This window comes from Chrysochloris asiatica, unplaced genomic scaffold (assembly GCF_000296735.1).
Source record: "Chrysochloris asiatica unplaced genomic scaffold, ChrAsi1.0 scaffold00198, whole genome shotgun sequence".
NCBI classification, from domain to species: domain Eukaryota; kingdom Metazoa; phylum Chordata; class Mammalia; order Afrosoricida; family Chrysochloridae; genus Chrysochloris; species Chrysochloris asiatica.
In genome coordinates, this window is record NW_006408716.1 from 1115160 (window position 1) to 1129007 (window position 13848).

General features: G+C 41.5%; 2 pseudogenes; both read left to right on the forward strand.

Moving 5' to 3' along the window:
• The first annotated feature begins 635 nt into the window (after positions 1–635).
• Positions 636–1625, forward strand: LOC102815271 (annotated as a pseudogene).
• Positions 1626–9815: 8190 nt separating this feature from the next.
• Positions 9816–10995, forward strand: LOC102815650 (annotated as a pseudogene).
• Positions 10996–13848: the final 2853 nt, after the last annotated feature.

Consider the following 13848-nt stretch of genomic DNA (forward strand, 5'->3'; position numbering starts at 1 on the left):
AGTGGAATGTGGGATCCTAACCGGAAAAGCAGTGACACCAGAGACAAAGGCAGAGATGATGACACGGAGAGATAGAGCATCTGAAGACTCTAGACTCATGTAAAGAGAAAGGTGGTGTGCTGTCAGGCAGAGAGGGGGCTTGCTTGCAAAATGTGCCCTTTGGTTGTTTCAATGATTACATATTCCTGAAGGTTTTGTGTGGACATCAAAAAAGTGGATTGTAATCATTACAATGAAACAACATGTGATTGGTTGAGCGCAAAACTGATGTACTACCCTGAAGACTCAACTCACAATGAAAACTTAAAAGCAAAACAAAACAAAAAAACTTGGAGCTCTAATGTGTATAAAAGGAGCCATCTCAGAAGCAGGAATGGGGACTGTTACTATCATCAAAGAAGAGCCAGGAGGGAAGAAGACAGGACCATCAAGAAGGAAGAACATGAGTGAAGCATGAAAAACAACAATGGCAGCGGCGGTGGCATGGAGAGACAGAGAAGCTTTAGGGCTTTACGGCCTGAGTATGGGGGCAGGAGACTGACTTGAAGTATGTGACCTTTGGGCATTCACAGACTGGCTGAAAGAGCTTTGTAATGCTTGACACTTGACAGAGCAGGACAGAGCCAGGGGACCACATGACTGAAAGGCCTAAGAAAAGAGTGAGGCATGCCTGCTGTATGGTAGACAAGAGGTGTTCCTGACTGGAGACATGCTGCATCCTAGTTTGGTTTTTATCCTGAATTGTACCTGGTTCACTTCCCTAACAAGCCCCATAATTGACATGACCTTCAGCAGCAGAACAAGACAAGCCAGCAAGCAAGCTGCCAAGTCCTTGCTCACGTCTTGTCAAGAAAACAGCTGGACTTGTTTCTAATCAACACCTTCCTATACAATTCTTATAGGTCACTGAAGGAGAACAGAGCTTGAAACTTCTAAAGACTTCCAGTAGACATTGAATACAAATATCTAGGTTGCTCTTGCACAAATCAATTTCATTTGGAAGGCAAATAGAGAGAATGGAGGTGTCAGCTGAAACCAAGAAGTTACATGAGCATATTCCACCTTTAACTTCTGCACACATCATAGATGATGATTATCAAAACAGCCCAAACCTCTACCATGGTACAAGGGATATAGCTCAAGAGGCAAACAGACAGCCCCAGATGATTACAAGTATCAGGATAATTACGAGGGCTACGTCTCCAATGATAGGTATTACCATGGCAACGAGTCCAACCTAGAGGAGGATGCACAAAATGATGTTATAGAAGGCCCTTCCAAGGAGAACAAAAATCTATGAGGGCAAATACCAGACCATCCCTCACTCAGGGGATGCCAAGGCCAAGCAGACTAAGCTGGCTGCCCCCAGGGCAGATAGCCTTCGAAGTAAGGCAGACCTGATGGCTGAGAGGATGGAGGATGAGGAGCAGTTGACCATCATGGAAGAATGTGACCATGGGTGCTTCCAGTGGATCCTCTTTATCGTCTTGGGTTTGGCCCTCATGGCAGACGGGGTGGAGATGTTCATGGTAGCTGTTGCCCTGCTCAGTACAGAGAAGGGCATGTGTCTGTCCAGTTCCAAAAGTCTGTCCAGTTCCAAGAAAGGAATGCTTAGATCACAATGAGTCAGAGCTGATTTGACAGCAATAAACAATAAATAACAGCAGGTGACATTTAGTAGAGTTCAATAGAAGGAGAATGGTACCCTACTTCCAGAGATTTTATTTTACTTGACTTTATTGAACACATAAAGGACTAGGAAAGTCTAACACGATTGTTACTAGACAATCCAAAGGTGGAAAATGACAAGATGTTAAAGGCAAGTCTGCAATTTGCCAAATACCTAGATCCAAAAGCAAATGTTTACTCATCTCAGAAGTTTTCAAGCACCCAGATGTTATACACACAAAACACCTCACAGGCTCATCCAATACATCCTGTTCCACAGAAATGTACAGATGGATAACCTGATATTTTTCCATGATTTAATACCAACGTGAGACTTCTCTAGGGGATTCTATTATAAGTTGTCATCACATTTATTTCTCCGTGGATCTATGAATGCCAGACCCTCACACCAGAGAATTTTGTCCTTCCAGAAGGCAGAAAGCAAATTTGGTTGGATAATAAAGAAATGTGTTAGGAGAGGACAAGAATGACTTGTAGAGCGAATGGAAATAATTTAGTTGGGAGATGCTGATGTTTTTCTTTTACAAAGTATAAGACTACAGTCAAAGGAAAACATGTGGTGTGGCTGCAGGAGAAGGAAGCTCAGAATCCTGCCAGGGTAATGAAGGCATTTAATTTCTATGTCTGCAAGAAAATAAAAAAACAAAAGTTAGAAATGGCTTGGCCAATTGCTAAATAAAGATCATCTGTTCAAAAAAAAAAAAAAGAAGAGCCAGGAATGGAGTGAATCCTTTTAACCCTGAGATCCCAACACACTGAATTTCTTCAACCCAGGGACAGAAAGCTGTGACACAGGAGGACTGGCAGAAGACCAGCAGCAAACCAAGAGCCAGAGCACGGGGCAGAGCAAGTAAAGCTGAGTGACCACGAGCAGGAGCCAAGTACCTCCAGGCACTTATTTGGGGGGAATAGCGTTGCTGACCTCCAAGCTAGAGCTCAGTGCCTTCAGGCTGAAGATTATGGTGGAGGGGCATACCCTGTAGAAATCTGTCTGCAGCCCTAAAAGAGCTTTGTAACATTGTCAAAGACAGGGAAAGACCAGGGCAAGGGTTAAAGGACCAGAAAGAGGCCTGCCAGTGGGCACCATAGAGGATAGGCTGGTCTGACTGGAAGAATTGTTCCCTGAACATTTTTAGATCATTCATTGTAGCTTCTTAACCTCCCTAATAAACCCCGTAACTGTTAGTATGGTATCTGGAATTAAAAAAAAAAAAAAAAAATTCAAGATCTACCTTGTTATCCAACGCTGTCTGTGATAGGATAATATTTATATGCCTACAAGGAAAACCAGTTAATACCACTATTATTCAAATGTACACACCAACCACTAAAGCCAGCGATGATGAAATTGAAGAATTCTATGAACACTTTCAGTCTGAAATTGATCAAACATGTAATCAACATGTACTGATAACTACTGGTGATTGGAATGCAAAGGTTGGAAACAAAGAAGAAGGATCAGCAGTTGCAAAATATGGCCTTGGTGATAGAAACCATACTGGAGATTGCATGATAGAATTTTGCAAGACCAATGACTTCTTTATTGTAAATACGATGGACCTCACCAGGTGGATTACACAGAAATCAAATTGACTACATATGTGGAAAGAGAAGGTGAAAAAGCTCCATATCATCAGCCAGAACAAGCCAAGTGGCAGATTGTGGTACAGACCATCAACTGCTCATATGAAAATTCAGGCTGAAGTTGAAGAAAATTAAAACAAGTCCTTGAGAGCCAAAATATGACCTTGAATATATCCCACCTGAATTTAGAGATCATCAGAAGAATAGATTTAATACATTACACACTACAAACTGAAGAACAGACATGTCCTGTCTGGTCTTGTGACGTGGCATCAAGAACATCATAGAGCAAGAAAGCAAAAGGTCATTGAAAAAACAAGAAAGAAGGAAAAGACCAAAATGGATGTCAGAAGAGACTCAGAAACTTGCTCTGCAGCACAGAGATGCTGAAGTAAGTAGAAGTGAGGTATAAGAGCAGAACAGAAACTTCAAAGGTCAGCTCAAGAAGACAAAGACAAATATTATAACATAATGCACAGAGACCTGGAGTTAGAAAACCAAAAGGGAAGAATACACTTAGCCTTTCTCAAACTGAAGAAAATTTTCAAACATTGACTTTTGGTAGTGAAGAATTCTATGGGCAAAATATTGATTGATGGCAGATAACACCAAAAGAAGGAATACACAGAGTCACTGTACCAAAATGAAATGGTCAATGCTCAACCACTTCAAGAAGGAGCATATGATCAAGAGTCGATGATCCTGCAGGATGACATCCAAGATGAATTGAAGTCATTGGCAGAGAACAAGGCATCAGGAACTGATGGAATACAAATTGAAATCTTTCAACAAACTGACACGGCACAGGAGGCATTCATTCATGTATACCAAGAAATTCAGAAGACAACAACCTGGCCAATTGACTGAAAGAGATCTGTATTTGTGCCCATTCTAAGGAGAGGAGACCTAACGGAATGCGGAAATCACCGGACAATATCATTGATATCCCACGTGTGTAAAGTTTACTAAAGATAATGTGAAATATAACTGCAACCATATGGAACTTATGGATTTTCAAGCTGGATTCACAAGAGGATATGGAATGAGGACTATCATTGCGACATTAGCTATGTCTTGAATGAAAGAAGAGAATATTAGAAGGATGTTTATGTGTGCTTTACTGACTACGAAAAGGCTTTCGATTGTGTTGATCAACACAAGCTATGGACAACATCGCAAAGTATGAATATTCCAGAACATTTAATTGTGCTCATGAGGACCCTGTACATAGACAAAGAGGCAGCTGTTTCAACAGAACAAGGAAACACCAAATGGTTTAAAATTAGGAAAGGTGTGTGCCAGGGTTGTATTCTTTCACCATATTTATTCAATCTATATGCTGAATAAATAATCCCAGAAGCTGGGTTATATAAAGAAAAATGTGGCATCAGGATTGGAGGAAGACTCATTAACAATCTGTGATATGCAGATGCTACAACTTTGCTTGCTGAAAACAAGAGGACTTAAAATACTTATCATGAAGATCAAATAGCACAAACTTCAGTATGGGTTACATCTCAATGTAAAGAAAACAAAAATCTTCACTACAGGACCACTAAATAACATCATGACAAATGGAGAAAATATTGTAGTTGTCAAAGACTTGATTCTGCTTGGATCAACCATCAACACTCATGGCAGCATGTCAAGAAATCAAACAACGTATTGCATTGGGCAAATCTGCTGTACAAGACCTCTTACAGTGTTGAAGAGCAAATATGTTAATTTGAGGATTGAGGTGTAAGCCAGGATGACCAGACTTCATCTCTCACACTTTGTACATATTGTCAGGAGGGACTTAGTCACTGGAGAAGGCTATTATGCTTGGTAAAGTGGAGGGTCAGAAAACAAGAAGATCCCCAGCAAGATGGATTGGCACAGGCATAGCAACAATTGTGAGGTTTGCCAAGGCAGTGTTTTGTTTTGTTGTGATAGTATCACTATGAGTTGGTACTGACTCGATGGCACCTAACAACAACAATGGTAGATCCTTACCATGAATGCTTTGAAGCATATATTTAAAAATCTGGTGATCTCTAGATAGTGGCATAAACATTTTTACATAAATTTTGTTAAGTGATAAATTGACCCTTCTTTTTGAGAACACCCTCTGATACACTAATGCTGGGTTATATGTGATTCTTATTCTTTCCTCTTCTTAGCTCTATCCTAACATAAATTCAGTTACTCTTCCAATCATTCAAATGTTCCAATACACTATAAACTTCACAGTTGCAAGCATCCATCTACATTGCATATGATCTCTTGGTTTTCAGTCCTCCATTCTGATCTATCTTCTTTATAGTCCATCCACTGAGGCGGCTGTTCTATGAGTATCTATGAGCATCTCTCAAAAAAACTTCTCTTAAGAACGATCTCAAAATTTTCTTTTCAGTCTGGACAATGATTAACAGCAAGCAAACCACAGATTTGGTGTGGTGGCCTTGTGGACATAAATAAAGTTGCTCTCCAACAAGGGGGCATTATGTTCCTTCTAAAAGGGAAGCCCCTTCTTTCCTAGGCAGCTTAATGTCTGTGGGGGCTGCTACCCCCACAGAAAGCCTCTTGCATGAGTTTATCTTCACATCAGGTCACACTCACTGACACTTCAGAGCAGTCTAACCTGACATTCTTTGTCTCATAAAGATTATGACACTTCTTCAAGGAAAAAAATTCCACCTAATTATCACCAATTTGTTTTTATTGGTCTTCAGAATTGAATAAGAGGAAATTACCATTTTTTGTGCCTTTATAGTGTGGCAGGCACTGAGTTGAGCATTTTACATACTCCCTTTCATTTAAGAGCCTGTGAGATAAGCCATGCCCATTTTACGATGTGGTGATTGCAACACAGAGGTTAAACGATTTTCAAATGAATACATTATTAGCAAATAGATCCATGATTTTAGTTCAGAGCTCATTATTTCTAAGGCCTGTAATTTCTTTGCCAAGCCACTGATATCTATGTAAATTAAAAGACAAGGATAACTCTAAGACCCTGTAGTACTGTTAGCATAGTAGTTACAAAGCCGGCTGCTACCCCCAAAGTCAGCAGTTCAAAACTACCAGCCATTCTGCTGGAGAAAGATGAGGTTTTCTGCTCCTGTAAAGATTTACAGCTTCAGAAACTCTATACATGGTCGCTATGAGTCAGAACTGACTCCACGGCACATAACCACCTCCACCCCTATTATCTGAGGTCCAGCAGCTTTGGCATTATTTGAATGTTTTTTAGAAATACACCATCTCACACCCTACACCTAATCAATCAGAAGGAGCATTCTTAAAAGGACCCCAAACTGACTTTTATGCACATTAATATCTAAGGAGGATCTATAAATAATACATGCCAGACTTTGAAATTAGGTGATCAAGTTGATGGTATAGCTACCCACTGAGGCAGGTAGGGCAATGAGTAGAAAGAATACACTGGAGGAGATGGAAATCCAGTCTAGTTTTATACATTTGCCATTCACATTCAAGTAGAATTCTATGAAGAGCAAGTGAATATACTAGTTTGGAGATCAGAAAAAGACTGATGGTGGACAGGTAGATGTATTAGTGTGCTAGTGGGGTCCTGGTGTGGCACTTAAAATAAGCACTGGACTGCTAACCATGAGTTATGTGGTTCAAATCCAGCAGCTGTTCCTCAGAAACCCTATACAGGATTGTTATGAGATGGAATCAACTCGACAACATTTAACAACAATAACAACCACAAGGATGAAAGACCCCAAACTCAAACACAGGTCATGTTTTTATTGTTGCTAAGTACCATCAAGTCAGTTCCGACCCACAGCAACCCTGTATAGGGTTTCCAAGGAGCAGCTGGTGAGTTTGAACCACTGACCATGTGGTTCAAACTGACTTTGCAGTCTAGCACATTAACACACAGTGCTACACCAGGACTCTAAACACATGTTATGGAGACTTCTTTATTTAGCCTTAAGCCTTACACAGGACAAAGACAAGACAAACCATCACCTGGAAGAAGGAAGTCATAAGCATGAGGCCATAATGGTGCCCAATGAGTTCACAGTCCTGGTGCTAATTATAGAAACAGAAAACAAAGGATCAATTGATCATTGATGAAGGTAGGACTATAGAAGCAGAGAAAGGACCTGATTGCTATCAGAACATACTTGCAGATTGGTCCTGGAGTCCTATGATCACCTGCCCACATAATGGTCAGGGTATGACATCCATCTGTCATGACATCCATCTGTCATGACATCCATCTGTCAGTCATTAAGGGCATGCTGTGCTCAGGCAAATTTCCTATGGGCAAGACTGCCCCTCTCTGAGGTGGCCAGAGGAGTTAAAATCTGTTTTCTAATACATTTTACCTGAGGGCAAATCTTCAATAATGCTGGTTAACGGTCAGAATGAACTCAAATGGAAGTTGAGTTCCAGAATGGAGTTAAGGCTCCCACTGTTAACCACAGCCTTCCACAAACCAAGTGCCTTGGAATTTAAGCTCTAATATTGTAGTCATCAATATAGTGTGATAAGTAGGTACTGGGGTGAAAGAAGAAGAATGGATGAAAGAAAAGGAAATCAAGGACAAAAGTAGCCTACATGCCATCATTTGAAAATTAATAATTCTTACAAATTGCTGGTCTGCAGGATTGAACTGTGACCCTTGTGTTGAAAGATCTTGGCTCAGTCTAAAAAACAAAGAGACTTCTAATATTAGAGTTCCTCCATGAATGAAATAAGCTTCCTGAGAGAATAAAGAGGAGTTCTTAGAGAGTCACACCCACCTATACATACACATGTCAGTAGATGTACAGAAAGAAACCAAACGCTAAAACACTAAGAATAAGTCATCCCTAAAACTCAAGCCCTCTAGGACCTTATTACCCAGGGTAAATGATTATGTTAATATATGTATTCAAGAGTATTTAAATTCTAGCATGCTTCACTGCAATTGCCATGAAATCAAGTGCTGATATTAAACATAATAAAAATAGGGCTACCGCCTCAAGTTTTTGGATATCACAAGAATTGATTTGTTACAACACTTGAAAATTGCTGTTGTAATTTTTCTGCCACTGCCGTGATGCAGACTTGGGTTGTGTGAGAAATAGGATCTTATCATCTCACATAAAACCAAGGGCAATAAAGTAGAACTTTCGAAAACTCCATGATCTCTTTTCTCCATCTCGCCCAGTTTACTATCTTTTCTCCACTCTGTTGCTAGAGTTGTCCTTCTAAACCAGATCTGATTGATCATGTCACACCCTGGGTGGTTTGGTGGGGAGGGGATTACCTCTGTTGCCTTTAGTTAGCTCCTAATTCTTTGGGTTTTAAATATGTCATTTCAGAGTCTAACCCAGGAAACCTAAAGCCATCTGTAGGCATCCATGGCTAATATTTTTATGGTGTTGTTCCAGAATTTTTTATTAACACCGGTTTCTGGTAGATTGTCATTTTTGTTAAATGCTGTCAAGTCAATTCCAATTCATAGCAGCCTTGTATAGGGCTTCCAAGGAGTATTTAGTGATCTTGAACAGCTGACCTTGAGGTTGAAACTGACTTTACAGTTCAGCGCATTAACCCGCAGCACCATGATATAGAAAGGCTTAAAATGTTTATTGGCTGTAAGTCATGCAAATAAATATAGGGTTAGTTCTGTAGTTTAAGCAAAACAAAGTTGTTTGTTTGTTTTTAATTGTCGACTCATCAAATATTTATCAAATACTCTCACCCTCTTACAGCATATTATAAAGCATTTACGCTCCTTGTAGAATTTATGTTAAAGAGCTTCAGCTCCAATGTCTGTTGATTCAGGAGGACAAACTAGATGGGAGAAGAACCCACCTGGCCTTGCTCAATCTATGGAATAAAGTTTTCACACAACTAGGGTCAGAACCATTCCTAGCACAGGGCCAGAACTATCCAACACAACCTTCTATTCTGGTTTTTAGTTGGTGGTGAGACCATTCTGACTCATAGCGACCCAGAGAAAAGCAGAAAGAAAGACTGTCTGGTCCCACACCATTCCCATAACTGTTGCAGCATTTCAGTGCACTATTGCTGTGACTGTGTTAATCCAGGTTGTTGGAGGTCTTCCGTGGTCAATAACCCTCAAGTCTAATAAGTACAATGTAGTTTGTCCTGCCTGACACGTGAAAAATCTGTCGTTTTTATTCATTGTTTTTCTTGTCTTTCCTTTGAGTACCAGTCTAACTTCTGCCATCGTAAGTAAATGGGTCCTGGAAAATAAGTAAAAAGAAACAAAACAAAATGAAAATCTGTTTCCCAACCTTAAACAGAGTATGGTAAATCATTGCAGAAAATAAACAAAGGGGACTTGTGTGTCTCAATCCTGCTCCATGGACAATTTTTATTTTCCCTGCAGTCCACATTTCCCTCATCACCTTCTGGCAACCCAGGACTCAAATGCATTGTAATGTAATTCCATAGGTGTTATTTAAACTCAGTTGACAAGAGTCACTATACCAATAAAGAATTGGTCAGTCTGAGCCCACCTGCCCTAGAATCCATCCTAGCCATTGCCCTCCTTCCTGGCCCCTACCATGGCCCTGCTGTACTCTGGTCGCCTCCTCTCTGGGGTCACCTCTGCCTTCCACCTGGGCCTCCCGGCTGCGGCTTTTGCAGAGTCACAGAAACTTTTAAGGGACATACCAACAGCAAAAAGACGAATCTGGGAGTCGGAGCATACCGGGACGATAACCGAAAGCCTTACGTGCCCCCTAGTGTCTGGAAGGCAAAGGCCCAGATTGTTGCCAAAAATATGGACAAGGAATGCCTGACCATCGGCGGCCTGGCTGAATTTTGTAAGGTGTCTGCAGAACTGACCCTGGGCAAGGATAGCGAGGTGTTGAAAAGTGGCCGGATGTCACCGTGCAGACCATTTCTGGAACCAGGGCATTAAGATTCTTTAAGTTAAGCCGAGTTGTCTTTCTACCCAAACCATCTTGGGGAAATCACACACCCATCTTCAGGACGCGGACATGCAGCTCCCTGGTTATCAATACTATGACCCCAAGACGCGTGGCTTTGACTTTGAGGGTGCTCTGGATGACAACTCAAAAATGTAAGAGCAAAGCATTCTCCTTCTGCACACCTGCTCTCAGAACCTGACGGGAGTGGACCCGCTCCTGAGCAGTGGAAAGAGATCGCAGCAGTGGTGAAGAAAAGAAGCCTTTTGCATTCTGTGACATGTTCTACCAAGGCTTTGCCAGTGGAGATGGCAACAAGGATGCCTGAGCTGTGTGCCACTTCATTGAGCAAGGCATTGATGTTTGTCTGTGTCAGTCATACGGCAAGAACATGGGCTTGTATGGTGAGCATGTGGTGGCCTTCACTGTGGTCCATGTAGATGCTGACACGGCCAAAAAGGAAGATCTTGATCCATCCCACATATTCCAACCCTCCTCTCAATGGGGCCTGGATTGCCTTGACCATTCTGACCGTCCCAGATTTGCGGAAACAATGGTTGCAAGACATGAAAGGCATAGCAGACCCTATCATCAGTATACAGACCAGTATACAGCTGGTCACCAACCTCAAGCAGGAGGGCTCCTCCCACAAATCACTGACTCGATTGAAATGTTTTGTTTCACGGGGCTCAAGCCTGAACAGGTGGAGCTGCTGACCAAGGAGTTCTCCATCTACATGACAAAGGATGGCCGCATCTCTGTGGCAGGGGTCACCTCTGGCAATGTGGGCTACCTTGCCCATGCCATTAAGTAATTCTGTGGTGAGAGGGAACAGAGCCAACCAGTCTGTCTTCAGCCTCTGCTGTTCAGATTCACAAGGACGATGAGGAAGGGTGGATGGTAGCGAGCAGATCATTTCTTTCAACCACAGGGCTTACCACTCAGCCATTGGATGTGTTTTGTGTAGTGAAGTAGGGCAGAGGCATTTATGACTGGTGTCGGGCACTTTATGGCTCCCAAACCAAACTTGTCCCTATCCTTTCATCTCCAGCTTTTTCCAAGGAGTTTACATGTGCAAGAAAGAGCCAAAAATCGATGTGTCACACCGTTGCAATATTTCAGAAGCTTTAACTGAAGCACCGGTGTGCCTAGGGTTCCTGTTATTCCAGTAGGAGAAATCAAACTTACTAGAGGCTTTATGAGAAGAACTAGTTCCAACATTAGCAGCTGGCCTCATATTTGCCTTTCCCAGCAACTGACCAGAGTATAGAAATCATGTTTAATGAAAACCATCATGTGCACTGGCACTACAGCAGGGAAAACAAAGGATGCCCTTTCCCAATTTACTTCAGAGAAACAAGAAGGAAGGCTGGCCTTTGTAATGCTTGTTGTTGTTGTTGTTGTTGTTAAGTGCCGTTGAGTCGATTCCGACCAATAGCGACCTTATACAGGGTTTCCAAGGCTGTAAATCTTTACGGGAGCAGAAAGCCTCATCTTTCTCCCGCGGATCAGCTGGTAGTTTCGAACTGCTGACCTTAAGGTTCACAGCCCGATTTGTAACCACTACGCTACCAGAGAATGCTCCTCCTTATCCCTGATCATTGCTGTTCTTTTCCATAGGCATAGAGGTCTTTCACTAGCCTAGAGTTTCATCCTGTTCTCCTGCTCTGTTGGCCTGTCAGCCTCCTTCTAACAGGACTGGTTTATTTCAAGAATGAATAATCTACTTTAACGCACATGCTGTGTCCTCACCAGGAGAACAGATACCAGCACTGTCATCTCAGCATCTTCTTCAGTCATTGCTCAGTGATCTCCTGTTGGGATGTCGCTTCTGCCCATTGGGACTCTTTCCTTGGTTCAGTGTGGTGGTGCAGTTGCTTGTCTCACAGCATGAGTCAGGCTGGGTGGGGCAGGGCCAGGAGGGGACGTTCTGGGCTTTGCTCTTCACTTATGTGTGCTTCCAGTCAGGTTAAGTCTACACCCTTTGGAAAGACAACCACCATCAGCTCTAATCATGGAGATGTATGGCAGCCTGAGTCCTCTGTTCTATGAAGTCCCTGTAGACTCCCCTCGCCCCCAATAAGTAAGCCAGTAAGTAAATACATAAATACATAAAATAAAGAACTGGTCAACCTTCCACCACTTCAGGAGCTGGGTATTATATGGTCAGAAAGGATGGCATTCAAGGAAAAAGCTCAAGCTGCAATGAAGGCTTTCACACAAAAACAAGGGTCCAGGAATTGATATAATACCAATTAAGATATTTCCACAAATGGATGCCTCACTGGAGGCACTCACTCATCTATGCCAAGAAATTTGGAAGCCACCTGCCTGACTGACCCATTGGAAGCGCTCTATATTTGTCCCCATTCCAAAGAAAGGTAATCCAACAAAATACAGAACATATAGAAAAATATCACTAATACCACATGTAAGTAAATTGTGTTGAAGATAATGAAAATGATTGCATCAGTACATCAACAGGAAACTGCCAGAAATTCAAGTCAAATTCAGAACATGACTTGGCACAAGGTATATCATTGCTAATACCAAATGGAGCTTAGCTGAAAGTTGAGAATCCAAGAAAAATGTTTACCTGTGTTTCACAGATTATACAAAAATATTAGGCTGCATGGATTATAATAAACTAGGGATAGCATTACCTAGAATGAGAATTACAGAACCGTTCATTAGGCTGAGTGGAACTTATACATTGACCAAAAGGCAGTCATTCCAACAGAACAAAAGGATACTGCATATATAGATTATAATCAGGAAATATTTGTTGGGTTGTATCCTTTCACTATATTTATTCAGTCTGTATGTTGAACAAATAATCTGAGAAGGTGGATTACATGAAGAAGAACCTGGCATCAAGATTGGAGGAAGACTCATTAACAACCTGTGATATGCAGATGACAAACCTTGCTTGCTGAAGGCAAAGAAGACTTGAAGTACATCCTAATGAAATTCAAAAAGGGTTACACAACATTTAAAAAAAAAAAAAAAAATTGCTGAGTTCAACCATGCTCCATAGACTCCCATCGACCTGAAGATGAGAGAGAGAAGAGGAAGGTCTGGCTCAAAGTATGGTGTGACCTAGAAACTACTGAGCCCATGGACAAGAACATAGCCATGGAGGGCTACAGCTGAGAGTGAAGTGTCCAGCTAACAGGAAGTGCGGGGAGAGGAACAAGAATGCCCAAACTTGCAGATCATACTCATTTGACTTAGCTTCAATGGCTTGATGATCAGCACTCGACCAGAGGAAGATAAAAAAAAACATTTTGATAAAGGAAACAAGTATCAATTGTTATTACTGTGGAACTTGACCTGTACTTGTAGATGTAGTAGCTCAAAACACCAGCTGAGAGGGAAGGAATCTTCACATCAAGAATCAATCCTATCCCCTTCTATACATAGAAGTTGATAGGGGCAGGCAACTTGAACATTGGCTACCTATAATGAGGGGGCAATAAAAGTACAAAGTGACTGGCTTATAAGTTTTCAAGAAGGACTTTAGTTTCAGAGTGTGTGGGGGAAGGTAGAATCCCTACTGAATAGTTTTCATCTTGTCAAGATGGGTCAGATGAAAGGAGACATGAATAAGATTCTTATGATTCAATAGTTAGTAATTGTTATCATGACTAATTGTGATAGTCACAAC